General features: G+C 38.7%; 1 long non-coding RNA gene and 1 pseudogene across 2 annotated transcripts; one reads left to right on the forward strand and one right to left on the reverse strand.

Annotated features, from left to right (window-relative positions):
* The first annotated feature begins 422 nt into the window (after positions 1 to 422).
* On the forward strand, positions 423 to 19,745 carry LOC149114678 (ras-related protein Rab-18-like; annotated as a pseudogene). Its single transcript, XR_016205864.1, has 10 exons — positions 423 to 719; positions 2,166 to 2,221; positions 5,435 to 5,496; positions 13,867 to 13,939; positions 14,834 to 14,956; positions 15,705 to 15,778; positions 16,452 to 16,542; positions 17,590 to 17,691; positions 18,552 to 18,631; positions 18,845 to 19,745. The product of XR_016205864.1 is annotated as a ras-related protein Rab-18-like (transcript).
* LOC149114679 (uncharacterized) lies at positions 7,149 to 7,525 on the reverse strand. Its single transcript, XR_016205870.1, has 2 exons — positions 7,472 to 7,525; positions 7,149 to 7,294 (listed from the first exon to the last, which is right to left on the reverse strand). It is a non-coding gene; the product is annotated as an uncharacterized LOC149114679 (long non-coding RNA).
* Positions 19,746 to 21,972: the final 2,227 nt, after the last annotated feature.

A 21,972-nucleotide genomic window follows, 5' to 3' on the forward strand; every position in this document is an offset into this window, starting at 1 on the left:
TTTGCGGTGGGAGGATTGCGTGACGAGCCTAACCGGCCTCTGCGCAGAGGCTAGTCAAGCCGTCAGATGGTCACTAATTTTGGATTCATGTCAACCAGCCGGTTCCAAACGACTTAAAATCTAAATCTTATTAATTTAAGTTACATCCAGGTTAAAATATCTACCCCTCAGTCTATAACTCGTGAAATTCCTGCCTTTACATATATTCCAGCCCGAGGCAAGAAGTGGAGGTTTCCCGTCTAGTTCATAGTCTGAGCTACGGTTCTTGATATTGATTCCGAGTTATACCAGATACTGCTGCAAGGGAAGGATGAATGCCGATGACTGGAAAATAGTTTTTCATTTCAATATTACATTGTGCACAATTATTTTGCATTGAGCCTGCAACCTTTGCTTGCATTGCGGGCCTCTTGGTTGAGTTTTGAGAGACGACTGGGAATGAGTCAACTTGATACTGTCCCATGATGCTCTATTATTCGCCGCTTGTTCCTCTGTCAGCGGTCTCTCGTCTAAATGTAAATACGTTTCTTCGAGGAAAATAACAATATGACGAATGGAACAAATTTAGCTGAAATTTCGGTCGAATTCAGCCAGAAATCAACCGTTGAGGATTTCAAGAGCTGCTGCCAAGATCCAGCTTTTACTCGAAAGATGGACAACGATGTTCTTACCACGCTAAAGATCTTGATCATCGGAGAAAGTGGCGTAGGAAAATCAAGGTAAGCTTACGTATACAGTATGGTGCCCAGTTCTCGGCCACAAAAAACGTAAACTTGTATTTCTTACCTTGGAATAGCCGTAAGGACTTAAAATTTCACGGATAACTAGCTTCAGCATTCCGTTTACACATGTAGAGCTATCGACTGCTCAACGCTGTTTTCTCCCGAATAATAACGAAAATGGAGGCTTCGTTCGTGGGCCCAGTTATCGGCTAGCGGACCCACTTCTCGGCCACAAAAGAGTGCATGCGATTCCTCAGAATAAAGAACGCTCTATTACCATTTTTTTGTTGTTAAATCACTTATAAGGCTTGTGTTTTGATATTTCGATCACAAATTATCCTTAAAGAGCATTGTTTCATGTTAGAAAAGGAAGTTTTTTTGCACACCTAGTTTTTCTCTTAAGTGCAGTGATGCGAGGCTAAAAAGAGTTGGGTATTTAAAACGGGGTTAAGTCAGAGCTTATAGTCTTCAGCATGCCACCCCATTACAGCTTTATTTTTACAACTGACTTGACACGAATACTCCACACAAAACTATGAGCGCTTTTAGTGTTGAAGGCGAGCAGGGTGGCCGAGAATAGGCAAATACGCAAAAGTACTAAGGAAATATTGAGGAGTGAATTTAGGTCAAAGAATTAAACACGCCAGGAAAAGTTTATATTTAACAGATAGCTTTATCACTCTACATTCTTTATGCCAAGAATTGGCTCATTTGGGCTTTCTAGACGGACAAAATATAAACTTGAATTAAACCATTTAGTTCGAGTAGCCGTAAACAAACACGTTTTCTGGGAAACCAAATTCACCTAGCTTCGCGTCACGTCGACGTACTCACAGAAAAACTCGGCAGGACGAAACAAAACTTGGCAGAACGGAAGACAAGGAATCAAGCTACCTTTGGAAGCAATTGCTTTTTATTCAGATTCATTTGTGGCGCGAAAAATAAACGCTGAACAAAAAGTGGCCGAGAACTGGGCCTGGCCGAGAACTGAGCCCCACACTGTAGTGGATGCGAAGTCGCGTGTAATTATTATGCCACTAACCTTTTTGAGGTTACCAAGTACTTCTTATGTAGTTGAATGTGAGTGTAATGTATGTATGAAAATAAATAGATATTGTTTTGTATTGATGCGGTAGGGATTTATAGATGCAGCTTTGAAAAATCATAATTTATGTGAAGAATTTTTTTGCGATATTTTGGATGTGCTTTCAAGTTTCTACTTACACATCTTCATCTACACTGTACATCTACATCTACATTTTATTTTATTGAGTCAGCAGAAATTATATAGAGTTATTACGATGACTTAAACATAAGAATTAAATTATTACATTAACTAATGAAACTGTTGAATGTAATAGAAAAATACTCATATGTATTTAATACAAACATTACAATTAAATTAGTCAACTAATTTTTATAACCGTTTCCATGCAAACACAGCTTGCTACTAAGATTTACTGATGACACGTTTGACCCTGACATTGGAGCAACCATAGGTGAGTGTACATTCTGATGCATAAAGGATGTTACATACTTGTCTTACTGAGCAGCAGTGGACGATTCCAGAAAATATCCATACCTATACCATGGACGGCTTTTAGGATTTCCAAAGGGGAGGGGGGTTCTTTGAACTGGAATTCCGAAGGAAAAGGGGGTATTTACGATTGGAAACCCGAAGGCATGGGAGGATTTCACAGGTGGGATTTCTGGAGTAGAAAGAGTAGAGTGAGCTCCTTGAAAACACTATTGTTGTGGACTTTTGTAGTTCATCTACAACCGCAGTGCAAATATGAATTATTTCATATATACTTCACATCATTTCACTCCTCACGGGAAGATATGCACTCAATTAATTGACCTCGCTCCCAATGTGTGGCTTCATAGCTCAGTTGGTAGAGCATCGCACCGGTATTCGCAGAGGTCACGGGTTCGAATCCTGTTGAAGCCCTGATTTTTTCAGGCTTCTTCTTTCCAATTGCTTAAATTGGAAAATTTGCTGCGATGATCATTCTTCACTTTCATCTACAACCGCAGTGCAAATATGAATTATTATACTTCACATCAGAAGTGTGGACTGCTACAGATTAAGAAAGAGTATTTGTTCGATAGGTGCTCGAGCTAGTCCAGTAATTTAGCAATGCTTGTAGGCTTTTAAATTTACTTTTTGTTGTGAACATTGAAAGTCACGTGTTTCGAATACAGGTTAGTAGTGGCTTTTTGTTTTGCAAAATACACGCAACTGCGTGTGTGAATAACAAAGGTTTCTTGCTCCAATTAAAATACACACATTTGCGTAAAATTACACGCAAATGCATGTAACTACCAGATCAGTAAATTTTACATGCGTGTAATTACACGCACCTTACACGCGCCATCCACACACTGTCCACGAATACTACACACATTTTAAGTGCATGTAGGTGCTGCAATCCCTTTGACCGGTACTGTAGAAGTGAACAGTAAAACGTGGGTTTCACATTTACCTTGATGAATTTCTTGTCACATGAATAAAATCTGAAAATGTATCTTACTTACCGCTTGCAAATTTCTTGTTACTCTCGTCTCCTGTCGGATGAACGGCAAAAAAACTTGCACCAGTCCCTCGCTTCCAAGGAACGCCTGCCAGATTAGTAAGCATATTCGACGGTATTTTTGACCACCAAAAGATTTTAACAATCAGAATTTGAGCTATTTTGCCTTGTAAATGTCAAAACAACACAAGAAAACAAAGAGGAGGAAAATTACCGTGAGTGGTGTTTATTTTTATAGCCAAATTCAGACTTAAAAAGGAGTTTGCACAGCCTGGCCACACGCAGTAGGTTTTTCTTGTCGCTGAAGACAGATCACAACCTTGAGGAGGCATAAATTCATGTTCATTTGTTCATATAGGCATTGCCAAGTCAAAAACGTACTTCAAAAAAAAGAGCGGAAATTCCGAAGGGTAGGGGGGTTCACGATTATGGAATTCTGAGGGCGTGGGGGGGGGGGGGTAACGCATTCTAGAATTTCTGAAGGCAAGGGGGGGTTAAAATATGGAAGCCGTCCATGGTTGGGTATGGATATTTTCTGGAATTGCCCAATGTGGAGTGTATACACATCCCAGTATAGTCAATCAAACATGGAGAAATCAAACGTAATCAAACTCAACCAGTGGACTGAGTTTGATTGAGTTTGGCAATCCAACAAAATCGAACACCAAACTTTGAGTGAGTTCGATTTCCAAACCAATACCACTCAATTGAACAAATTGAACACAACTGAATGCAATCCATTAGATTGTATTTAATTGAGTTTGGCAACCCAACTCAATTGAACACAATCTAATGGATTGTGTTCAGTTGTGTTCAATGAATATATTCGTTGAACAAAGATCAAGTTATGTGGTCTCAAAAACACAAAAAAACACGTGTTCTACCATAGTAACTCAAGCCTCAAAAAACTTGTTATTGATTTTCAGCAACAGTTTTGCAAAAATCAAGAGTTCAGAAATGAAACGTTCGATTGAGTTTGATTGACTAATCATTTTTGTGTCAGATTGATTTCGTTCAATTGCAGAAATCTATCTAACTCAATCCATGGAGTGACTTCAATTGAGTTTGACAATTTGATTGGATGTGACTGACCATGCTGGTATACACCTCTACATGTGTGCCAACCATCCCAGTTTTTATGGAAATCTCTCGGATACAGCATATGGATCATACAGACCAAACCTCCTGGTCTCCCACACAGATCACCAAATCTCCCAGATATCAAAGAAAGCACTAAAAGTATGTTACTTGCACACTTATTTTGGTTGATTTTTTCCCTTTTGGGGGGGGGGGGGGGAGAATTTCATTGATGTTTGACACATTTTTGTGGTTAAATCAGCTATTGTTGACTTCAAGCACGCCTTTTTGGGGTTAAGAAGATAAAACTGGCAGTCTCCCAGCTTTTGATTCGTTTAGGTTGGTTTTTCTACATACATACCTGTACAAAACAAACTCCAGCAGATGGGTGTGAGGTGTTTACATTGATTTCATGATACATTCACCTCATTCCATGGTCACTTTTCTCTCAGCCAGGTTGCCTGGAAAAAGTTAGACCACTTAATTTAGTGTTTTTCATGGTATGCATCTTGTATGACATTAAAGGTGTTGAACATTGTACACCATGTTAAGTCACCATGTACATGTGTAATCATGCTGTGCCAGGATCCAATAGAGTTCCATTCTTCTTGTTTTATCTCGATCTAATTTAGTCCATTAAATTGTAACAGCGAGTCAGGGAATTATATTTGAAACCTGAACTTTTCTTGGAAACTCAATCTGCTATTGTCACTGATGGTCGTATACATGTAACAAGCCAAATTAGATGCAGTGGTAGAGATCTCAACGTCAGCTTGTGACCTGCTTTGAAAGACAATCATTACTAACACATTTTAAAAATGCAGATAGTATTACATGCAGTTGTAGCTTCAGAAGTCGTCTCACTAAATCTGATAACTGATAACAAAATATCTGATGCTATTAATTAATAAAAACAATTCAGGCTATCATCTGTAACTTCTCATTAATGTAACAGTAATCTTTATTTCATGTTGACTGCATGCTAAATTATTAGACCTGGTTGCGGGGTTAATATCTAGTCATCCAATGCTTGACGATCCCAAATGACAGCTGCAAAGGAGAGTAGTTAATAACGTGAATTATTTTTCCTGATATATACAGGTGTTGACTTCAAAGTAAAAACACTGACTGTTGATGGAAACAAAGCAAAACTAGCAATTTGGGTAAGAAATATTGTTATTCAAGACCAATTATTACATTGTATCAGTGATAGAATTTCAGCAAAACGTTGACCCCCCATTGATGCCCTACAAAATCAAGGACTAGATAAATATACTTTAAAAAAAGCCCAGAGCTATCAATTCGATGGATTCAAGTTCACAAATTTAAATAAAATAATTTAGCTTGTAACCTGAAATTTCCAAGGTGGCAGACAAGTTGCAGACTTCCAACTCTCTTTTCGTTTGACTGTAAGTGCAGGGATTTTTTTTGTGGAAAATCGAGCAAGGAATAAGTTGGAACATCATCAAGTATGGTCAGTACTACGTTTTAGAAATTAAGCAATGAAAGTTTTCTACAATGTACGTATAGATATTAATTGAAAACTATGACTGCAAAAATACACATGTAGCAAAGAGTGCAATTAATATCACATGAACATGTACATTAATAAAAACCTCACTACTTTTGGAGTTCAACAAGGTATGTGTGTATTTTAAATATGTATATTTAATGTAAAATGAACTACAAAGTCTAAAATTGAAATTGTTGCCTTTTTTAAGAGGCGCCCTCTGTAATTTTCAACTATGGCCATTTGGACCAGAAAAAATCAAATTCCTCAAACTTTCTCAGATGAATGGTCTACATAAGAGATTCACAAAAATATAGCTTTCAGTTCAATTCGATTCGTATTTTAGCGCTGGGGCCACCATCTTGGTTTTGCCCCTCTAAGAGGGCTTTCAGCGGCCATTTTAGGGCACATTAATTTTTTAACAATTTGCCATACAAAGAAAACGATCTAGATCCGGGTAAAAACCCTTCATTCGAGACAAGCAAATGTTTCTTGTTACATTGAGAGGCTGTTTTGGCAATTTGATCATCACCTGATTTTTCTACAGAATTTTCAATTTCTTCCCTTTCGGACTACTTATGAAGCGCCACAAAAAAGGCGAAGTTTAAAGGAAAATATCGCCAAAGGTACATCACTTGAGATCCCAAAACTACCCTCCACTTAAAGAGCAATGTCTCACCTGTAAAAGCATGCAATAAAATTTTGGGGCAGTTAAAACTGTAAAATGTTAGAAGAAGAAGTTTAAGCTGTGCTCTTGTCAACAAAGACCGCCGTCCTAATTAGCATAATAGGGACCTTAAGATATGAGGACGGGAAGGCCAGGACGGCAACGGCAGTGGACGCGGGAAACTTTCGCGGGTCCCGTCGTGTCGCCAAAAACAAAATGCTTAAGATGTGCATTTTCGCAAAGGACGGCGACGTCAATAATTGGAACCTCGTACAAGCTATTCACAGAAGCAATGACATCCATTAGACTATAAAAGAGATGATAGAAATCTTATCCTATTAGGCTTTAACGATAGTGAACAGCGATGCTGAATTTCTTTTTCTTTATAAGCGAAGTAAACATCTGTCAATATTTTAATAGAGAAACCATAATTTCCGTCTGAAAAAATTAAACAAACAATCTGATCGACCTGCTTCAGATGGCTTTTTACCACTAAAGCGTTTGGGAATTCTGTTGCCGAAGAATCCTGACTTTTGTTGAACGTTTCAATTTCCATCTGTAATTGTAACAAGCATTATAAAAATCAAACAAACGTTGCATCAAGTTCCGGGTAGTATAAAACAACAACTAAACATCAGTTTGAAAATGTGTATTTTATTTGCTCAATAGATGCTCCATGGCATTCATTCTTACAACAATTTATCAACTGTACTTACACTGTTGTATTCTCAATGCATACAGTTTGTGTTGAGCTTGCACACTCGTGATAGCGTCTGCACACTGGCTGCAGAAACACAAACGAACAGACAAGGAATATTTTTACTCACATTTTCGTATCTCAGCGTAGTATTCTACACTACAATCACGAAAACTGCGAACGCTATAAACATTTCTATCAATATAACTGAAAATAAAGTCGATTGGAACAGTTATCGGGGCAAAACAAGTGCAAAATACTCACGTCTTCGATACGACGGCTAGTCGGGTGAAATGGCGTCCTCGACGAGATGAGGATGGCAGAGAGATTAGGCGAGAGTTCTTGTGCGCATGCCCGGTTGAGTCAATTTACTTCCGGTAGCCATCCTAGCTTGTCCCGTCCTGGTATCTTAAGGTGCCTAATAACATAAAAATAACGATGCACAAAGAAAATAATGATATATTCCACTTACCTCACGACATGTCGACAACTGGATGTTCCACAATGCCTCATGTTCTATTTCCAGTATGTTTCAGCCACATTTTCGGTGATTAGTGTACGAAATCACTCTCAGACATCGCTACGGTTAAGCAGATTTCAACTCTCCGAAGCCCGCTTCATAACATCTATCAATATTATTTGTCTTTCGCCTCATAAGCTGCCGTTTACAAGAAGTTTAACAATTTGCTGAGATCCTAACTGACCCATAAGTCTGTTAGCAGCCTTTAAAATCCTCCTCTTCATCGAGGATTCTCATCAAGAACTCGTTTAAGCTCAGTTCTGTTTTGATCTGTTAGGCACCCGCCATTATTCCACAGATTGCGTTACATTTGACAAATGCGCATTCCAACGGGTAGGGGTAGGGTGGGTAGGAAGTGAAAATGTAACCGACATTAAAGCCATTTTACGCATTTCTGTACTGTGGCTAAACTAGTAACTAGCTTTCCCAGAATGATTTGAACATGAGCTTCTGCTTGTAGGTATTTTCTAGGTTATTTTGCAGGGTAGGGGGGGAGGGAGTCGTGTATTAAAAAAAAAGCCCTATTACGGGTTTTCAGGATACTGGATATTTGGGTAAAAAATTAACAGGATGCAAGAAATTTAGGGGAAAAATTAATGCGGTAGAGCATGTTTAGATCAGATAAAGCGGGACAGTTGTGTCTTTCGCTGCCGGAAGTGCCATCAAATTTTGCAAAAGACAACAGACTGACGAAAAGTACGCGAGAAGTAATGATAAGCGACGTTTTATTGAAACTTCTTACATTTTCTTAGCTGTGTCACTTTTCCATCAGAAAAGAAAATGCTCAGAAAATTACTGAAGGGCAGTTAAGGACGGTACCTTCTTTTTTAGGCATGGTTTAAACGCTAGGCGCGCGCTTGGGTTGGAACTAGTGACGTAATTAACTACCCTACCAAGTGTGCGACTTAAAAAAAATTCTATTGTGGCCGAAACAAATTTCGCACAAAAATTACGAGCGTGTACTAAAACCAGGATTACCAGAAAAGCAGCATATCGCTAAGCACTAACTGTGAACGGCTTCCAGCTGAAAAACTACCTTTTATCGTATCCGTAGAAAAAATCATACTGAAATTCAACTGTAGATGGCATAATGCGTGCGCAAAACAACTGCGAGAGACGTCAATGTTTAACTTACTTGGAAAGTAACAGGAAAAAAAGTAACAGACACCGACAAAGTTTTCGAAAGGATGAAACAACTCATTTCACTTTTAACAAAGGGGTGATTACAGCTACATTTTATGGTATGAATTGGAAGTGACAAGCCTATTCGACAATGCATTAGTTTTTGGCTGTGAGGAAAAGTTATGTAGACTGTATTTTGGCTAAGCCAGAGGAGTGCTGTTGCAACGATTCTGTCATTAAATACATATCAAAAGTGGTTTTTATGTTACCACTTACCACGTAGTTTAAAGATGTTTTTTAATATGTTTAGTTTTCTGCATGTAAAGGCGACCCTTAGGAGAATATGTGAAGAAATATCTTTACCTTTTTTTCAGAAAAATGCTACCATCAGCATTAGCTAATAAACTTGGAAAAATTAATGACTACCCCCAGTTTTCTTTGTGGATTCTAATAACCCTGGCTAAGATCTACTTTTTCCACGTTTTCTTAATCTGGCGGAAACACGTTTGTATTTTGTAGGCACCATTCATTGTGAGCCTGAGGCACCCCACAGCCACTAATGTTGTTCAGTTCTGTGATGGAGCACAGCTGCATGTCTGCACAAGACTAGTTTTCAACCCTATGCAGGGCACTTTAAATACCCGCATCTATCAAGCGAAGCACTAATGTTGACGTTTAGCTTTTTAAAGACATCATAGATGCGTTTAAGACACACAAGTTGAATGAGTCATAAGCAATTGGATGAATTAACTGACACTTGTCAAAAATATCTGCAGCTTGATTCTCAGCGGTTGTTGTGTCTTCTTGGAGGACCTTCTCCTGTCTGTTTCTAAGCTTTGAAGCCATCCTCGAGAGGAAGGATTAAATGTGGCAAGGAGTCAGGAACTCATCACAGGTGAACCGCCTAATTCCTGGCCTCACCTTTTGAGCGCCTCATCTTTTGTGCTACAGTAATTGCTTCGACTTTTATGGCCGTTTCCTGACCCAAGAAAAACTTTTCTTGTGCACTGCTTGTCAGTCTGTTGCCTTTCGCGACATTTGATGGCATTTCGGGCAGCGAAAGACACAAGTATAATGCTGAACAAAAAGAACACAAGGAAGAGGCTTTTTATTGGAGTTCTATCCGTATTCTATTTGTAATAAATGAAAATTCTCGTCAAAAACTAATGGCTGTAAATGAGATTAGGATAGTTGTTTACAAATATAGTGTGGAATGTTGTGCCTCATCTCTTCGCAGACACAAAGGTTGCCATGTAAGAAATTCGTGTTAAACGGTACAGAATTCGGAGGGTCCACAATAGGGTTCTCAGATCCCGCTTTCCCGCCCATTTTTTCCTGTTGATCCCGCAATCCCTCCCTTCTTTACTTGGCAATCCCGATCCCGCCCACTTTTCAATAACGTTTTTCCGTTAATTATTAATTTGTTAAATAATAATTAACGCAGAAACTTTACAAAAAATAAACATTACAGAAAAGATCATGAAAGGCCTATCTGTATGCAATGGGTAGCAGATAAGTAACCAGAAATGATTGTTACGTTTCCTTCTTTAAACGTTTCACTGTTTTGGTTTGCTCTTTTTCGACGTATCAGTGAAAGAGAGAGATTGTTCACTCCCATATTCCTAGTCCTGGTTTTTTGGAAGACAATCATGAGCTGAGTATTTGAAGATGTGTGTTAGTTCGTGCGTCTGACATTCGATAGGGTGCTAGCTCAATGGGCCCTAATCCTGTTCTTATGTATGGTGTTTTTTATTTAGACAGGAAGATTTGGTCCGTATTATCTCCATCCATCGAGTTGTACAAACATGCACCGTCAAATTGTCGGAAAAAAAAAGAAAAAAATGTTAATTGAGTATTTTTGCAGAACATTAGCCTGCTATTGAACCAAACAGCACGGCCAAATGTAGACACTCTCCCTAGCGGGAAGTTCGTTTCCCTGTCATATTCCGAAAAGAAATTGTGCAGAGAATTGCATCTTGAAAAGTAAATTATTGCGTAAACAGTCGCCACAAAAAAATTCCCACTCCCGCCTGATGGTCTGTCCTTACAGCCCATGTCGCAAGGAAGAGAGACCCTGGGAATGAGCTAAGGCCGGTTTTGACATAGCAAGTCTCACGTGCCGTCCACGATCGAAGAATTTGAAACCGGAAATATAAATAATATTTTCATATTAATTCCTCTTTTTGCTCTTTGAGGAAAGCATACCCGTTGACACTAACTTTACGTGCGATTCAAACGAAAGGTATTTTAAATAATATCCATCTATTTATACATAAACGTTTATTATTAACCACTTCTGTTAACGAGACCACTTCAGAATGTAACAGTCACAGCATAAAGCAGAGGGCATGAAGGTCATGCCTGATCAGACCAGACACACCGGGAATACATCACAATACCTACCAGGGCCTACAAGGTCTAAAACAGTCAAATGCAGCCAAGGTTTAAAAAATAAACACTCCTGACAGTTTCTTTTAAAGCTTTGAGCGTCCTCACTTTCCTTGAAACTTGTGCTCGGAACTTTTCTTTCCGAAGGAAGGCATTCCCGCTTGCACCCTTTTCATAATAAATGGTGACGCAATTTATATTGTCGCATACTTCGTTTCCCGGTTCGCTCGGTAAACTACTCTCACCGCTATCCGGCGTGGCCATACTGGCCACAGCAAACCACTTAGCGCTCGTAAAAAGGTTGAAAGACATCAAAGACTAAAAAACCTAGAAAAGATCAGGACTGAGAACACTGAGGTCAAGAATACAGACGCAAATGTCGGAAATGGACAAATGACATTTATGTCAGAGGTCAACACAAAAGATCACAATAGGACTCAAAGACCTTATACGGTCTGATACTAACGTAGGGTAAGCAATAATGGATACGTTTGACAGGACCTGACTGGGTACAGAGCCATTGCTATTCATCACTTGAAACCTGACTCAGCTATACGCACAAAAGGTTTATTTCCGCCAGCTTGCGGTTTTTGCGCTGGTCAACTTATGATGAAGTCACGATGGAGTTGAAATCCCACATTCCGCTCTTTTTCCCTTGACAATCTCGCATCCCAACCATATAAAAACACGAAATCCCACTCCCACACGCAACTGAAATTCCCAATTCCCGCCCCTGTTTTCAGCTTAAATCCCAAATATCACCATGAAAAAAAGCCAAATCCCGTATCCCGCCAAACCTATTGGGAACCGTCAATTCGGGATACATTTCATTCTCTGTTTATTTCTCCAACCCCGTCTTTATCTATCTATTCAGTGTAACAAGTGTGGGCTTCAAAATTACTAACAAGGAGCTGCGTTACCTAACCTTAAAACCCCTAAAATCTGATACAAAACTTTCATATTCCATCGTGATATAAGTACTAAGAGTCCAGAATAAATGCTTATAGCAGTTGACATACATTTATTTTATCCTAAATAGCTGACCATTGTTGAGGCCCCATAATGGGAGGGGGGAGGGGGGGGGGGTGTTGGTGTATCCCTTATCCTGTTAATTTTTGTCCTAAATATTTTGTCTCCTGTTAAATCCAGCTCAGCGATTTCCTACTCGATTAATGTCCTGTTTTATCTGATCTAAACATGCTCTACCCCATTAATATTTCTCCTAAATTTCTTGCATCCTATTAACTTTTTACCCAAATATCCAGTATCCTGAAAACCCGTAATAGGGCCTCACTGATGAGCTGATCAAGATACACAGATCATAATCTTTTGACCTGAAACTGTCTATCGTTTTTTTTTTTTAATACACAGCCCCCCCCCCCCCCCCCCCCCCTCACGTACCCTGCAAAAATAACCTAGAAAATACCTGCAAGCAGAAGCTCATGTTCAAATCATTCTGGGAAAGCTAGTTACTAGTTTAGCCACAGTACAGAAATGCGTAAAATGGCTTTAATGTCGGTTACATTTTCACTTCCTACCCACCCTACCCCTACCCGTTGGAATGCGCATTTGTCAAATGTAACGCAATCTGTGGAATAATGGCGGGTGTATAACAGATCAAAACAGAACTGAGCTTAAACGAGTTCTTGATGAGAATCCTCGATGAAGAGGAGGATCTTAAAGGCTGCTAACAGACTTATGGGTCAGTTAGGATCTCAGCAAATTGTTAAACTTCTTGTAAACGGCAGCTTATGAGGCGAAAGACAAATAATATTGATAGATGTTATGAAGCGGGCTTCGGAGAGTTGAAATCTGCTTAACCGTGGCGATGTCTGAGAGTGATTTCGTACACTAATCACGGAAAATGTGGCTGAAACATACTGGAAATATAACATGAGGCATTGTGGAACATCCAGTTGTCGACATGTTGCGAGGTAAGTGGAATATATCATTATTTTCTTTGTGCATCGTTATTTTTATGTTATTATGCTAATTAGGACGGCGGTCTTTGTTGACAAAAGCACAGCTTAAACTTCTTCTTCTAACATTTTACAGTTTTAACTGCCCCAAAATTTTATTGCATGTTTTTACAGGTGAGACATTGCTCTTTAAGTGGAGGGTAGTTTTGGGATCTCAAGTGATGTACTTTTGGCGATATTTTCCTTTAAACTTCGCCTTTTTTGTGGCGCTTCATAAGTAGTCCGAAAGGGAAGAAATTGAAAATTCTGAAGAAAAATCAGGTGATGATCAAATTGCCAAAACAGCCTCTCAATGTAACAAGAAACATTTGCTTGTCTCGAATGAAGGGTTTTTACCCGGATTTAGATCGTTTTCTTTGTATGGCAAATTGTTAAAAATGTGCCCTAAAATGGCCGCTGAAAGCCCTCTCAGAGGGGCAAAATCAAGATGGTGGCCCCAGCGCTAAAATACGAATCGAATTGAACTGAAAGTTATATTTTTGTGAATCTCTTATGTAGACCATTCATCTGAGAAAGTTTGAGGAATTTGATTTTTTCTGGTCCAAATGGCCATAGTTGAAAATTACAGAGGGCACCTCTTAAATTAAATATTAATAAATTTGCTTTGGTTTCTACACTGTATTAAATGCTTCCAGTTGTTGTATTTTTAGGACACAACAGGACAGGAGCGGTTCAGAACATTAACTCCAAGCCACTACAGAGGTGCTCAGGGAGTTATCCTTGGTATCTAAATTTGGCATTTTCCGTGATATTTATTTGAAGTCTTTATTTTTGACTTTCTAATGGTTATCTTTCTGTGATGTGTTCTGGCCATACAATTTATTTATTAATAATGTCCTCCTCCTTGCCTGCATTCCTACTGGGTAATGATTTCTCCTAGTAGAGAAATTGTCATTCTACATGTATAATGCTTTTTTTTTTTTTTTGTTCGAAAAGAAAAAAAATAACAGCTTATTAATGACCCAGACTTTATCTCTGTGTCACATTCTCTGGCAAGGCCTTTTGCTCAGACTTACAGTGCCTTTCTCTATCATGCTCAGGCTTGACACTAACTTTTTACACCACTTTCCACTGAGGAAAGTAGATTTCAAATATTACTTTCCATCTCAAAATTTTACTTTCCAAAATGGAATGCAGTATAGTTAAATCAAAGCTGCTAACCATGGTAAATTGATAAAAAAATCTTACTCAGCAGTTCTCTTGATACTCCAATATCCTAGATCAGTAAATCCTAGAATGGTGCAAACTCATCCTTTTGACGACTTAAAATCATTGTCGGATTGTTATTTTTATCATTTGATTATTCTTTATACACACGTTTCCACACACCTTTTCAGTGTAAAAGTTACTTTGCAGCATGACCAAAAAAATTTACTTCCCAGATCGTGTCAGTATCTTGGTTTATTTTTGATTTTTTACTTTCCTAGAAGTAAATTTACTTTCCAATAGAAAGCGGGTAAGTGTTAGTGCCGAGGCCCTGTCATAAATGGGCGGGGATAACCCTCAGATGGACTAGCATCCCATCCAGGGGAAAGAATGCTAATGAAACCAGAGATGCCTGATGCTAGGCTGAAGTGAGGATGTAACATTATTCTTCTTTGTTTCTTTGCCCTTTAGTGTATGATACAAGTAGCAGAGTTAAACATTTGAGAAACTGGAAGAATGGCTAAATGAAGTGGCGATGTATTCAACAACAAAAAAAACATCATTAAAATGTTGGTCGGCAACAAAATAGATAAGGTAAACCTATTCAGAATGGTGGTCTGGTAATTGCTGTATTTCTTTGCATATTGAGAGGTACAGGTTTTAGATGGGAGACATGGCACTGGTTTAATGGTTGTTTTGCTGGACTCTGGACCAAGCTGCTGACATGGGTTCAAGCCTTGGCCGAGTTCAGTGTGTTGTGTTGTTGGGCAAGACATGACATTTTTAAAAATCTTACAGTGCCTCTCTCCACCTCCATATATTGTAAGTGTGTAGTTCCTTGTGGAAAATGACCTGATTGGTTCATCAATCGTCTGCAGTTTGTATTAAGTGCAACGTTTGTAAAGTTTTGAACTCTCTACTTTGTATTTTATTGGGGACGCTGAAAAATATCTTGAGAGTTGGCTGCAGAGACCACGATGGAAATTTGTCACACATAGAGATTTAGATTTAGAATTTTTCCAGATTAACAGAGGTAATCAGCATTTTACATGTATGATGACAAAATTATTCAGTGATAGGTCTGTTTTTATTTGAACTATCAAAGGCCACTCCTGCCAGCTATGGGTCAAAGTTTTTGTTGTTTTCAGTTACAACTTGCATCTCTGCATGCTTGCACATAGAGCATGAGTGTATCAGAAGATCAGAGTTCAAACTCTACACATTTAGTGCAAGAATAGCTTTTCATTTACTCCATCAAGGCTCCATGTACAAGGCTGAATTATAGTGAGTTTATTTGTCAAGAGATGGAGCTTCATTTGAGATTTGTGTCTTACAATTTTAGGAAGGCCGTGAAGTTGACAGAAAACAGGGACAACAGTTGGCAAGAAGGCATTCCATGTTATTTATCGAAGCAAGGTAAGCTTGCATTTGTTTATTGTGCACAAGTTAAAATGACCAGTTTCACACTAATTAGTGGCACTGATTCATGAATAGAGAGACTGTTTTCCATTTATTCAATATCTGTTTATCCTACTAGTGAATAAAATTCATTAATGCACGACAGCTACATCACTTGACAATAATATCAGTTCAAATGAACACACATACTCGAGATGGTTTTTGCTTGATGACTCTGTAAACTAGTGCCCCACTGTTTTTTTCAAATAACACGATAAATATTTAAGCAAAAGAAATCACGAAAGTAAAGCAACGTAATGTTTCAACAACTTCATGTCATGATTGTCAAATGAAATATGTAGTGGAAAAATGAACCCTTTATTTGATCCTTTCAATCAACATTATTAAAGACCTGATGAACATTTTACTCTTTTCTTACATTTCTCACATAATTTTATCTGTTGATAGAACTTCTTGCATGAAATACTTGCTGTGATTTGGAATCCAATCTCTTGGCATTATAAGCTATGACTGACAAGCTTATCTTAAGCCAAGCATTGAACATGTTTCAGTACACCTGTGAAAGTCTTCCTGGTCTAAATGCTTCTAAATATTTTAAGTAGTAATGCATTTGAGGGTTGGTTTTGTGACTTGTTGATGATTGGTATTTTGGAATTATTTTGAACTACAGGGCCTTGTTCAGTCCTTGGAAGGCTCACATCTGGAATCAGATCCAAACATTGTATTAATTTCAAGTGATAGCTTTGTATGACAATGAAGAGGTACTAAGCTGATGGAGCGGTTTTGATTGAGCAAAACCAAAACTAAAGTACTCTGACTTATCAATCATAAAGGACACAGACAATCCAGTGAACCAATCAAAACTTGAAGTAGTTACATGTAGCAGACCAAAACCGCTGGAAAACATGCATAAGTGAGTCACGATAGTTTTTGGTTTTACTTCTGATTGGATGAAAAGATGCTGCCGGTTTTTTTAAGGCAATGGTGTGTCGTAGTTATGGAAAACCAATTACTTTTCAACACTCAATTAAAACTGCTCTATGCAAATATATGTAGACTAAATTATTGTTAAAAAGTGTTATTAATAGTATGATTTTTTTGTTAGACACAAGTAAGTTTTTCAAACAGTAACCCATTTTACAGTTCCATGCATAGTGATCATGCCTTTAAGCAGAAGCAAGGCTTGAGTTGGCTTTGTTGTGATGCAAACGTGGTACTTTTCAAATGATTACTATCCTATCACCATGCCAACCAGTTTCTGATAGTCAGCCATTAAACTCGCTTTCTTGCAGGAGGCCTGGTTACATTTCATAAAACTGTAAAATGGTCTATTAGTATAGTTTCCTACGATGAAATAGAAGATGGTTAGACAGAGAGCAACTACGTTAGATTTTTATAAGTACAGCTGCAAATAAGTGGCTGGTAAACAGATTGGAAAATTTTGCCAATACCTTTATTATCAGACGAACACTATATCACATATTTATTTTTACTATTTATTCTTATTTATACTTGTGCTATTAAGGCTTACCTGAGTGCTATTAATATAACCTTGAGAGCTAACCACTCACGAATCACTGCTACTTCGGATTGCTGACGGAGGCTTATTTGAGTGCTATTAATTAAACTGTGACTATTCACCAGTATTTGCTGTTCTCCATTCGTTGCTTGGGTTTCCTAGACAGCCGTGGTGTGTAGGTGTTGAGCAGGAAATGGAAGACTTGTTTCTTGTTAATGGCTGGCGCAGTAAAGGCTAGCAAACTTATTGACTTGTTTAGTTTAACTGATTTATTTTCAATTCCACCAAGGGTCCAGCAATAAAGATTAACAGCAATCAGCGATATGCGTCAACAGCTGTGTCGTCAACTGTTGTAAGGCTGATCGCAGAGAAGAGCAGTGTGCCAATACAGGTATAGAACTTACTTGTTTTGAAGGCAATGAATTTGGAAGAGACTACCAACTTAACGTGCAGATACATGCGCTTGTAGAAGAACAGTGACCTGCGTAAGTTCTCGAAGACTTACGTGTATAGCGAGAGGAATGACGCGCGTGTGAAGCGTATTGAAGAGATAAACACGTGTGTAGATTAAGAGAGACGCGGCACGTGCTTGTTAGGCGTCCCTGAAATGTAAGACAAATAGATTTGTAGGGCAGATATGTAGTAGATAAGTAGGGACACGAGTCTCGGGTTTTTGGCCACTGGCTATGTTTATGTATCAAACATGATTAATTGATTGAAATCAAGACTGATCGAGGGACGATGGATTGATTGAGGGATGGATGAATGGACGGACAGATTGATCTTTTTTTCTTTCATCTTTGTATCAGAGAAAGTTTGTGTACGTAGTGACCCTCCTAGGACCTATACTCTCCGCTAAGCTTGTGCTTTTAACCTAAGGATTATGATTTAGCTTCTTACACGTTCTGCACAGGATATTTAGAGAATGTTCATCACAACCTCGCTCCCAGGGTCTCTCATCTCCTCTCTCGCTCCAGGGGGGCGGGAAGATGAGAGACCCTGGAAACGAGATTGTGTTCACCAACGCAAGGAAAGTTTCCTTCAGATAGTAGTTACTCTTGACTTTTTCAAAGTTTTACCTACTAGCCACTAAGTACTTACGTCGAAGTGTTATCAAATTGAAGCTCGTCTCACCTGGAATACAACTCATGATCAAGCCCTGACTTCTCTATAATGCCATTCCTAGAACTGATAGAAACAAGTTAGCAGAATTGATATGTTCATATTCTTCTTTGTTTAATCTGTTTCCAGGTATCGGAAGCCGGCAGCTCGCTATGTATTCCATCCGTGAGATGTGCTGCTCATCCATTCAAGAGATTCAGCTTTTCAAGGTGAAAGCTTCGAATTCGTGTCAAAAAGTGGCCTTCAAGTTCGTTACCGTTCTTTGGGTTGTCACGCAACGCAATGTTGTGTTGGAGAGAAGTTTTGCGTGACAAGCCAAAAAACAGCTGTGAGGAGACTTACTTGATGCTAGATGTTTTGTGAACCATTTTGAAGGAGCTAAAAAAAATCCGTGTAATTATTATTTTTTTTTTTCTTGACAGAATTTCTTTGAGACGCTTCCATCAGTGTTGGAGTCAGTCACGGGAGCTGACTAATTATTGCCAGAGTTGTAATTTGTCACGATCGTTTTAATGGTGTTGCAACTCTTGCAGCGATTTTCTTATTCAAATGACTTGACATGCAGTCAAACAGCGTGAAGAGTGGAAACTTGCCTTCAACATAATAAACAGAACCTTTTTGTAAAACTACCTTTCAATTCAAGTCAAAGAACTAATTTACTAGAGAACAAACGATACGAACTTTCCTGAGTATCATCGAAGACTACAGTTCCATCAGCTAAGTACTAAGTAGGGAGCTTAAGCAAGGACCACGGCGACGCCGAGGGCAACGCTTAGTCAAATATGAATTTATATTTTACCAGCAAAATACGCACATGTCTACATCTGTTCAGTACGCCAATGACTCTAAAACCTGCTCAGGCTAAATATACAATGACAGCGTTCAATTCCAAATGGAAACGAGAAAAATTAGCCTTCGTCGTTCGCGTCTCCCGGACGACGCAGAACTCGGTCATTTCACGTAGTTGTTTTCCTGAGGATTGCAAAGAAATGTACAAAGATTTATAACGCACGTGCACAGCTATTGTTTTGCTCATTTAACCTTTCGTCTGGTGACGTTCTCGTTGCCGTTGTCGTGGTGGTGGTTTGCTCAAGCTCACTAGTTAGTCGAGAAGAGCCTTAAGTGACGACCCGACAAGTAGCATTCTAAGCGAAAAGTGTGAAAGTTGGAAGGTAGACTATTTCATTTCTTCACTGTACTATACTTGGAAGATATTTCTCTTCTTCACTATACTATACTTGTGGCACTATAATAGAGAACGCAATTAGGTAACGTGAAATAACAGAGTGATATGTTAATAAAGAAAAATCAAATTGTGCTGAATACACTCTGTGTTGCTGTTTACAGTAAAAGCTTTGCCCAGGGTAGCCTGATTCTCAGCCGTTTCTCGGTCCCGATGGGAAGAGGAGAGAGTGAGACCGAGCGACCTTGGCCTGTCTGAGAATCAGGCTATCCACAGTTTTACAACATTTTCAAGAGGGGAGGAGAGGGGAGGGGGAAAAGGAACGTACTCACAAATCAGCTAGCTCGCGAAACTGATGAATCTTGGAAAATTTGGCGTGCTCTTCTTTGCTTAAATCTTTATGGTGCTGTTCATTTTAGCTGATCCGATTTCATTCGATGTCAAGTTGTTACCTCGATGAACACATCGAATCTGATAACCTCTTTTCTGGTCAGAAATTCGACGAAGGAGAGGGAAAAAGAGGTTGCTGGAAATCTCTTTGTTTTTCTCAGTGACTAAAATTTACAGTAAACAAATTCTTCCAGTCAAAGTTCCAGACAGCAATTCTATCTTTTCAGTTATAATTAAAGAAGAAGGGCTACAAGACACCATAAGGTAAAGCTGCTTTGTGTATCCTTGGTAAGTCTGTAAACTACTGCAATCCTATGCTGATCGGCCGCGTAAGTTTTAAGAGATGCAGGACTGGCCTTGTATGGAACATTTGACGAGAGAATAGATGTTGATCATTAAAGATTCTTGGCTGAAAGGAAGAAAATTTGCTAAACTAATTTTGTATTATGCATAGGTAATAACAACCTGTTCCTTTACGTAATTAGTCAGCATGTTACGAATATTTTGACGGCAATTTTCTTGCCACAATTCACTGCATTTGGCTCTGACTTTGAAACGCCATATTTGCATGAAGCCATGTGATACATGTTTTCACTTCACAACGTCACGCAAACGTTTCCATCACGGATCTTAGCTGGCAGTTCTTTTGATGGGACCCAGTCGCTAAAATAAGGTCATGCAAAATTTTTATTTAAATCTAGAATTATTACTCTATCTTGATACACTTATTTGGCATTGGCTTTGAAATGTCTTCGTTTCAGGCTGTGTATCGCGTGACGTCTTGTACATGTAAGTCACTGAAACCTCTTATTAAGCCAACATAATACAAAGATAACGCCGCGCTAAACAAACCTCAACGTGTACAAGATTTTTATCTAGGATAAAGCACTCGATAGCAGGCTTTTGAGACTTTGGTAAACGGGTCAATTAATGCACAATAAGATTGATAATGCAGATTTAAATAGACATGACGTAATATGACTGACCACGAGCTGTGTGGGAGAGGTTTAGCTTTCACTTCGGAGTTCCTGATTTCCTTGTTGATTGCAGACTGGTCTTAATCGTGTTGCTGCTTTGCTGAATTGCTCCTGAATCTTTCCAAACCGTGAGTATATATAGTCTCTAATATTGTCCTTGTTGCATGAATTTCAGACGAGCTAGACGGAATATGCTTGCGGAACACAGTCAAAATCCTTTCGACCCAAACGACCGCACAAATCAGAAACATACTTCATATATAATACAGTAGCACTCTTCACTTATAGCGAACAACCGTTATCAAATTAACTTCTATCGATAACTGTTTCTGTTTTGCGAAATCTATCGCCCGTTTGTGAAGAAATTTCTGCAGCTGAGGCCATGTTGCAAAGAAAGGAGATTAACAGACTGAGTGTGGTCATGTGACTAGAAATCGACTCCAGTGGTCTCAGAGGGTTTTTTAATCCTGGTTTTTCTGATTTTAATTCGAGATTAATTGATTCGTGAAGTAGTCAGAATACAAACTATTAAAAGTCTCTAGTTGATGGAAGTGAGCGATCTCCTGCCGCTTCAAAGTTCGATTTCACATGAGTTACATGCAAATTACTGAGACAACATTCCAAAACCTCTGGAACAAGACTGCAACAAACAAGGATGGGGAAAAAAGTTTGAAACCTCATAGTAGCTTTAAATTTGTAATCAATCGTTTTGATTGTAGTGGGCATTTTGCAAGAAGAGGAAAACTTAAACTAAACATTAAACATTTTAGAGTTCCGAATTCAACTCTGTTGACCAGTCATGCAGTTCAACTATTGTTATGTTTTTTTCTACCTTCGCTCAAGACACGCATTGCATACTAATATGAAACAACACATCTAATAGTAGTTCTAGGTCTTACCTTTAAAATCATCACCGTCTATGCATGGAAGCTAAAATTGTCAGGGCTTGCCTATTTGAAGCTACATGTACACTGGTTTCCTGCCGACAGCAGTTCTACCA

The sequence above is a fragment of the Orbicella faveolata genome, unplaced genomic scaffold (assembly GCF_042242905.1).
Source record: "Orbicella faveolata isolate gen_17 unplaced genomic scaffold, um_ofav_v1 contig_13, whole genome shotgun sequence".
Taxonomy (NCBI): Eukaryota; Metazoa; Cnidaria; class Anthozoa; order Scleractinia; family Merulinidae; genus Orbicella; species Orbicella faveolata.